The sequence below is a fragment of the Malus sylvestris genome, chromosome 12, assembly GCF_916048215.2.
Source record: "Malus sylvestris chromosome 12, drMalSylv7.2, whole genome shotgun sequence".
NCBI lineage: Eukaryota > Viridiplantae > Streptophyta > Magnoliopsida > Rosales > Rosaceae > Malus > Malus sylvestris.
Window position 1 is genome coordinate 20,218,995 of NC_062271.1, and position 9,259 is coordinate 20,228,253.

Sequence of the window (9,259 nt, forward strand, 5' to 3'; positions counted from 1 at the left end):
AGCTTGGGGTTCAGGAACAGGGTTGTCAATATGTCTAGTGCTTGTTTGTGGTTCATTATTAATCTCATTAATTTCCATCTGTTTGCTTATAGTCCATTTGAGAACGAATTCGTCCTCTAGAAACTTAGCAGTTCTGGCGACAAAGACTTTCTGGTCGTCAGGATGGTAGAACTCATATCCCATAGTTTCTTTAGGATATCCCACAAAATAACATCTTACTGATCTCGCTTCAAGCTTAGTAGCTTCAAGCTTCTTGACATATGCTTCACAACCCCAAATCTTAATGTGTTTAAGACTTGGCTTTCTTCCATGCCATATCTCATAGGGCGTTTGTGGAACTGACTTGGAAGGTACTCTATTAAGCAAGTAAGCTGCTGTATATAGAGCGTATCCCCAGAATGTTACTGGTAGATCAGCAGAACTCATCATAGAACGAACCATGTTCATCAAGGTTCGATTTCTCCTTTCAGAAACTCCATTGAGTTGTGGAGTTCCCGGTGGAGTCCACTGTGATATTATTCCACACTCTTTGAGGTAATCTAGGAACTCGTTACTCAGATATTCACCCCCTCGATCCGATCTTAGGATCTTTATCTGTTTCCCAGTTTGCTTCTCAACTTCATTCTTGAATTCTTTGAACCTTTCAAAGGATTCTGACTTGTACTTCATAAGATACATATAGCCAAACCGAGAGTGATCGTCGGTGAATGTGATATAGTAGGAGAAGCCTCCTCTCGACGTAGTAGACATAGGTCCACATACGTCAGTGTGGATTAACCCTAGAATTTCAGTGGCACGCTCTCCTTTTCCAGTAAATGGAGATTTGGTCATTTTCCCTTTCAAGCAACATTCACAAGTACCCATCCGGTCATTACCTAATGGGTGGATGTATCCGTCTTTCGACATCTTGTGAATCTTTTCAAGGTTCACATGTCCAAGTTTAAGATGCCACATCTTTTCTTGGTTAACTTCTTCTCTAGCCCTTTTGGGTTTTGAGGTATTCCTGCTCGCAATACAGTGCATCCCACTATTCGTCTCTAGGTGAAAAAGTCCCTCTATCATATTACCATGAGAGATAATACGACCGTTCAAGTATAAAGTGCAACTCATTTTGTCAAACAATACTGAGTGCCCATCTCGTAAAAGCTTAGAGATGGAAATCAAATTCTTTATACATGAAGGAAAATATAAACAATTTTTAAGTTCCAGGACTTCCCCAGAGGGTAGGTTAAGCATGTAGGTGCCTATTGCTTTTGCAGAGATTTTAGTGCCGTTCCCAACTCGCACAACCATCTCATTATTGCGCAGTGATTTGCTCCCCACTAGTCCCTGCATCGTATTACAGATATGTTGACTAGCGCCTGAATCAAATATCCAGGAACTGGAGCTCACTGTAAAAGCACTCTCTATGACAGAAATAGTCTCTTCAAAAGTTCGTGTCATAAGGCTCGCAATGCGCACCCTGTATTTCTTCTTCCAACGTTCATCCTTTCCACAATGAAAACATGTTCCTTTGGATTTCTTTGCCTTCTTCTTATGCAACCTTTTCCTTATGTTTGCATTCTCACTCCCACTGTCTATTTTGAAACCTTTTTCAAATTTACAGCACATGTCAATCATCTCTTTCAAAGAATGATCGAATCTATTCACTTTATAGTTTACAATAAACTTAGTGAAATCATCCGAGAGAGATGCAAGGAAAAAATCTTGGGCCATTTTCCCATCGATGGAAGTTCCTAAACTTTTAAGATTTTTAAATATCTTTTCCATCTTTTGTCCATGTTTATGGACCGATGTCCCCATTGCCATTTTGGCATTCATTAGACTACAAACATTTGAGAATCGTACATTACTAGTCTCAATGTCATGCATCTTATGCAAACTTTCAACCATGGCACAAGAAGTGTCCATGTGCTTATGTAGCTTCATAAGCTCCTTACTAAGTGAAGTGAGGATTAAGCATTTGGCTTGTAAGTCATCCTCATAGTGTCTAACATAGTTTTGACACTCCTCCTTTGAAGCTAATTTCGTAGGAGGTACATGAGGAGGGGATTGCTTAAGCACATACAATATGTCTTTCACCTTTGAGACATTCTCAATGTGGCGATACCAAGCAAGGAAACGTTGGCCCTTAAGGCCCCTTTTGTCAAGTATAATGGTGGGTATAATTTTAGGCATGTCGTTCACTACATAACATAACAGAAATCGTATTAGATTGTTTGTTTAAAACTATTTGATTGGGTCTTTGAATCAAATAGTACCACCCACTATTTTTGGCAAATTCCACATCCCTCAATAGAATTCGAGAGTTATATTGAACTCTTAGCAGGTTATGGGAGACTCACCATTACCAAGCCCACCTCACGATGATACGATGTTGGCTAGCAAAAATAATGATGAGAGAATAACGCATTATTCATTTACAACTTTTGTAATTACCCATCCGTTTGGCCTCTAGAGAATGTTGCCTCACGATGATACGATGTCGGCTTCATTGCACTTAGTTAAGTTATTCCCACCATGCTTAGTTTGTATAGGGGTTCAAGAATAGCCTCACGATGATACGATGTCGGCTATCCTCGTTGCCTACATTCACCTCATCATATGTATATGGATTCCTCCTGGATGTAAGCACATGCTTTGTACTTCCCCATGATAGGGTGAAGCCGGTGCATGAGTCACAAACGCTTGGAACCCACCACGGTGGAAGGCCTACGAAGAGATGTTCAAAACATCTCTCGCTTATCAACTTAATATTTGATTTGAGGGAGTAGTTTTGGGCTACATCAAAACATTTTAATCACATTAAAAGAACTTGGGCCTATCACAACTATTGGTCCAAGTCAATATGATTTAGTAGCATATAATACTCCCACTGTTTCGTTGAAACAAGCGAGACTATATGGAACTACTAACGAATGCATTGCATCCTCATATGGACTATATAGTCATATTAGGTTTTAGGATGATTATGAACCGTTTGATTTGATCCAACACGAGCCTTGTGTTGGACCTTGGGTTTAAGGTAGATAGTTGTTGATTTTAGTTACGCGTTTAATCCAATTAAACCGTTATTTCCTATTGGGCGTTGGACCCAACTATTCCATTTGCATACATATAAACAAAAAGGAATACATGAAATAATAATAATAAGGGCTTATGCCCTTTTACAACACAAATCAAATGATGGACTTATGTCCATTTACAACAAATTGAATTAATCAAATTACATTCAAATCTATACTACTAAAACCCAAACATTCAAAATGTATATCGGCCAATCACATAGCTCAATTATCGTGGCCTTTGGTTCATAATCACCCTTTTCTTAATCAATCATATTAACTAAGAAAACAACTTTAAACAATTGGTTTTTGGATCCATAGAATTGATTTAAATGGAACTAAATGAAATGAAAATCAAATTCTCATTAAAGAGACAAAACAATTTTGTTCTCATTTTATTTGGGCCAAAATGAAACTATGACCACAACAATTGGGTCATAATGCAAATACAAAAACTTTTGGGGTCACTTTGAAAAACACAAAAGTCCACAACTTCATGTAATTTCAACTAGAACCCAAAATTTCATTAATGTAAAAACATCATTAAAGGATCAAAACAATTTGTCCTTTAGCGTTTTAGGACCTTAACGTAAAAACGTAAACTTTTGGGCCAAAATGCAAAAACACAAAATTATCAAAACTTTATGTAATTGCACAAAAGACCCCAAAAGTACCCCACTTGAGGGGTGGCCGGCCAAGGGAGTGTGTGAACAAGTGTGAAAGGGTTTTAGTGCATGCATGTGCAATATGCAAGTTGATTTTGGTGGGTAAGGTGAAATTGATGGTTTGTAAGAAAATGTTTTGTAAAACATTAATGAGTTTAGACAAACATTAAAGCCTTTTAAACACTTCTCACCAATATCCATCACCCATCAAAATTAAACCAAAACTTTATGAAAAACATAAAACTTTTGAATCAAAACTTCAAACCTTTTTGTTCTTGGCAAGAACTTCAAGAACATTTGAAGAACACCATGAAAACTCATAATAGCCCCATGGATGTTTTCATTCACCAAAACTCAATTTTTTACCTCTCAAAAGAGGGCAAATATCCTAGGGTACTTAGGGGTTCCAAAAGTCACCTTAAAACCATTTTAACAAGACAAACATGAACCCAAAAAGTCACCCTAAGGATTTGGCCGAATTTCCCAAAACACATGGCACCAAATTTTAGTTCCAATATTCATGCTTAAATGAAATACATCTACAACATTTGAGATGCTAAATTTTCTAGCAAAATTTATATATTCAAAAGCAAGAACAAAGCTTGTAACATTTACAACATTTAAATCACAAAATATGAACATCACAAAACCCAAAAGGATTCATCATACACTAGGCCTAGGCTCTGATACCACTTGAAGGAAAAATTTTGTCCTAGCTAAGAACAAGTATGAACATTTGAATACATATGCAAGCTATTAACACTTTAAAGTAGGCATGCATCCAAAAACAATTCATAAAACCCATGACTTTCAAAGCCTAGTATATGGTGAACCAAAATAAACCCTTTAACAAAATTAAAGAGAAGTAAAGATTTAGTGATTCTTTACCCTTGAAGCTCATCCTTGTTTACACAAGGGATTCACCCAAGTGGAGGGCCTTCAAGTCACCTCCAAGCTCCTTGAATCCTCCTTGTGTTTTCCTCCCTTTAGTGCTCCTTTGATGATTAGAGGAAAAAGGATTTGTTCTCCAAAAACATCAAAAGCTTGATGTCTCTAAGTCTCTTCACCAAGGTTGTATATTGTGAAGATGATATGGATGACTTAGAGAGATTTTAGATGCTAGTAAAAATCCTCTAAGTGGCCGGCCTCTATGTAGAAAAAGAGAGAAAAAGTTTCACCCAATTTCTATTAGAAAAACCCTAATGAGAAAATTGCTATAAAGTTCCTTTTATAACATTTTCTTTGGTGAGTGGCAAACTTGTAATTAAGCAAGCTTGCCCATTCACCCTAATGGCCGGCCTCTCCTTGTTATTGGGCTAATTTGCCCATTTTGTTTTAGTTGTCATACAACTTAAACATAATGGGCCTTGTGGACCAAAACACTTTTGGGCCCCGAAACCCAAAACCAACATATAAGCCCAATACGAACTTTTCGTATAATTAATTAACTAATTAATTAATCTTGACCATTCTTCAATTAAACCATTTAATTGCTTATCCATTTCATATAATTTCTTCACTAACATCCTTATGTGGTGTGCGATCCATTAGGTTCCAATTAGCGAGGCAGTGGGCGATGTTACTCTTAACGATCGATTGTGAATTGAAACCACATTTCAATTCTCCCTTAAGATTAGTTGTTTGCTAATCTTCAGGGCTTCCACAAACCATGAGTGACACCTAGCAGCATATCATGGTTACCCAAGCTAAGTAGAATTGGTTGGAGAACCTATCCAGTTACAACTACAATGCAATACGGTCCTTCTCTAATACAATACTCTTAATCACATTGTTTAAGTGATAGTTTGTTTCATGTCTACTATCCAATGTGATACTTTCCTATATGACTCCTTTGAATATGATTTGGAACAAACTTCCTAAGTCATATTCATATGCTTTGGCCAAAGACTTTAGAATCATATCTTAGAGTATTCTCCTTCCACCATGGAAGGTTAGAGATCCCTTGTTGTGCATTCATATGCCTACATGACTAGATAGCTTGACCCCAACAATGCCGTGGACAATCCGAAGGAATGCCATTGACATGATCAAAGATCAAGGACCTAACCATTAGACATCTATGATGCCTCAGGTCAAAGGACTACTTTGCATATTGCAACTTTAGAGTTCATACATGACATGTATGTTCGAACTCTCTTTTGATCGACGTTCAGTGTACTCGATTACTCTTTCGAGCACCTATGTGTTTGTCTCAGTGTCCAACACCAAATGACTTGAGACTAGTTCATACTCACGTTTGAGTCAACATAACACATACTAACCTTAGCGGATTGTCAATGCCCAATTGGCAATCCTATGGCTAGGAACGTTTTAGGAATGAACATAAGAGAGAGGTCTCGATAATCTAACTCATTAGATCACTTCTCTCTTAGAACAAATACATTCCTTGGATTCTCTTATTGCTTAAACACATGATACAATAAATAGTGATTAACAATAAGCTTTGCCCTTCATTAAACATATAAAAGTTTAATACAATAAGTATTCCAAAAAGCTATTACATCAAATGAGTGGCTTTGTGGGCATACTTCCAACAAGGTTCATCCCACTTTGATGTGAAATTGCTTTTTGTCTTGTGAGTTATGATGATAGGCCTTCATAATGCCAAGACAAGATCTTCAGTTTGGAAAGACCTTGGATGAACCTTATTGTTGAATGCCTTGGATAGTTGTGCTTGGTAGCATTCCAAGTGTTGTTGAGCTTCGAGCCTCCATTCGTCGAGTGTTTCCAACTCTTGAAGTCGTAGCTTTGCATTTTCCTCTTCAATCAAGCTTTCTTGTATAGGCATCCTTAGTGAGGGGATTTGACTTTCAAGTGACAGAATAGCTTCCACGCCATATACGAGAGAATAAGGCGTAGCTTGGGTAGGAGTTCTATGTGTCATCCTATACCCAAAGTGCTTTGCTTATTCTTTCATGCCAGTCTCTCTTTGTTCAACTGATTACCTTCTTCAGGAGGTTGCATAATGTTTTGTTGAATACTTTCGCAAGACTGTTTGCCAGAGCATGATACATGGAAGACTTGTGCTGCTTGAATTTGTATTTCTCGCAGAGCTCGTCTATAAGTCAATTGGAGAATTGTTTTCCGTTATTGGTGATGATGTAGCAAGGCACACCATATTGATGAGTGATATGCTCTTTGATGAAATGGACGACAGTTTCCTTCTTGATTTCCCTTAGGGGTACGGCTTCAACCCACTTGGAAAGGTAATTCGTTGTAGCTAGGATGTAGGCTTGTTCTGCAGATGACTTTGGTGTGATTGGTCCTACGATGTCCAATCCCTATACATAAAATGGCCATGAAGCAACTATAGGGCATAATGGCTCAGGTGGTTGATGTATGAAGTTAGTGTAGAATTGGCAAGCTTGGCACCTTTTGGCGTATTCCAGACAATCATTCACCATGCTTGGTGAGTAGTAGCCCATTCCTTTAAGCTGGAAGTGTAGCTTTGATCTAGATTGATGCGCTCCGCATATGCTTGAGTGTGCTTCTTCTATGGCTTGATTAACTTCTTCCTTACCTAGGCATCTTAGAAGTACTCATTCGAAAGAGCCTCGGTAGAGTGTTCATTGGTAGTAGAGGAAGCGACGTACTCGTCAACGTATTTTAGAGCGGTGTTTAGGATCGTCTAGAAGTTTTCCATGCTCCAAGTAGTCGATCAGCGGCTATCTCCACTCTTCAATGTCGACTGGAAGTACTAAGATGACGTTTATGTCATCTAGTAGCATTTCAGTGACGAGTGGGATCACCCATCTTTGGAAAACTAGCACGTTCGTAGCTTTGTCTTCTCCTAGTGCTATATTGGAGGCTAAGTAAGTGAGAGCGTCTGCCATTTGATTTTATTTTCTTGGCACATGTTTTAGCATCACGACCTCAAACTTTTGTAGAAGTTGAGTAGCTAGCAGGAAGTATGGGACGAGATCATCTTTCCTCACTTCATTTTCAGTCACGAGTTGATTGATTATGAGGTTGGAGTCGCCATACAATTCTAGCGTTGTGATTTCCATGTCGATCACTATTTGGAGTACATCTCGCTTAATCGGAATGAATAGGGTAGTACTTGTCTTTGTGGTGACATGGATACTACTTCTGCCTCAGCTCCATCTGCTTGTGCAAATCTGCTCTGTCTTCTCTTGATCTTGTTCAACGTTTACGCTGATGTGTTGAGTACTAGCATTTTTCACTTTTCTTGAAATCTTCACGGGTGTATTTGGTGTGAAGCCAAGTCCAGCTATGTTGTTGTCAACTTCGTAACCATGCTCCTTCAACTTCTTCTGAGTTTGGTAAGGTTACATTCTTTGTCATTGACGATGTTTAAATTCTTTTATCCAAGATTTGAAGAGGAGGCAAAATCGTACCCAGCCTTTGACATGAGTTTGTAGGTGTTTGGGTCGAAACCTTCTTTGATCCTCTTGGTTGGAAGAGAGCTTGGTTCTACCCCCTATGGCAGGGGTTTTACGAAACCTTGTAGTGGTTTTGAAACATTAGAGTCTCCTAGCTATGTCAGAGGTAAAACGATATTCGTCTTGAGCAATTTTACACTGTCCTTATGCAGCTGTGTGTCGGCTTTGCTTATTCCAGTTTCGAACAGGGATTGCCCATTCTTTCTTCTCGACATTGGGATGTATTGGAAGACGAGTGTGTTTGGTCATTTTGAGGGTGTCACACACCTTTTGGTTGTTGTAGGCTTAGCAGACTCATCGTCATTTTTACTTAAAGATGGCACGGCTTCCCCTTCTTGTTTCTTGGGCATGGCTTGCCACTCCTGCTTTTTGGGTGTGGCTTTGGTTGTGGATTTGATCGTTTTTGGAGGAGCTTCGGGCACCATGTCTTCATCCATGTAAAACTTAGCGTCTGTGAAATGTGATTCAACTTCGGTGAATGCCTTGGTGTCACCTTGTATCACCTTTACTCCCTCTCGGTAGAACTTTAAGCATTGATGAAAGGTGGACGACACTACTTCATTCTCGTGGATCCAAGGCCTTCATAAGAGCAAGCTGTAGGAAGTTCTTGCATCAATCACATAGAATAACATGCTTGATTTGAGTTCACCAATGGTCATCTCCATTCGGATCATGCCCATTACTTTTTGTCCTCCTTGGTTAAAACCTTGAATTAGAATTTGGGATAGATCATCCACCTTGATGCAGATTGTGGTCATTGTTGACTTTGGCATGATGTTTATGGTCGATCCACCATTCACAAGCATACGGTTGATTTTGTGCCCTCTCACGTACCTAGAGACGAAGAGATAATGGTTGTGAGGCTTTGATCCCAGCAGCAAGTCTTTGTTGGTGAAGTTGATTGCATCATGGACGGCACATCATGTGGCATATTCATGTGGTCGAAACTCCAAGCCTTCGTCCTTGCTTTCTTGCATTTCGTGGTTGTCGGGATTCGCCAAAACCATTACTAGTGCTTCTCGCATCTCTTTGGGCAATCCTAGTGTTTCCTCAATGATAAAGTATGTTGGCAAGCCTTATTTGGGTGTGTGAGTTTTTTTTTCCT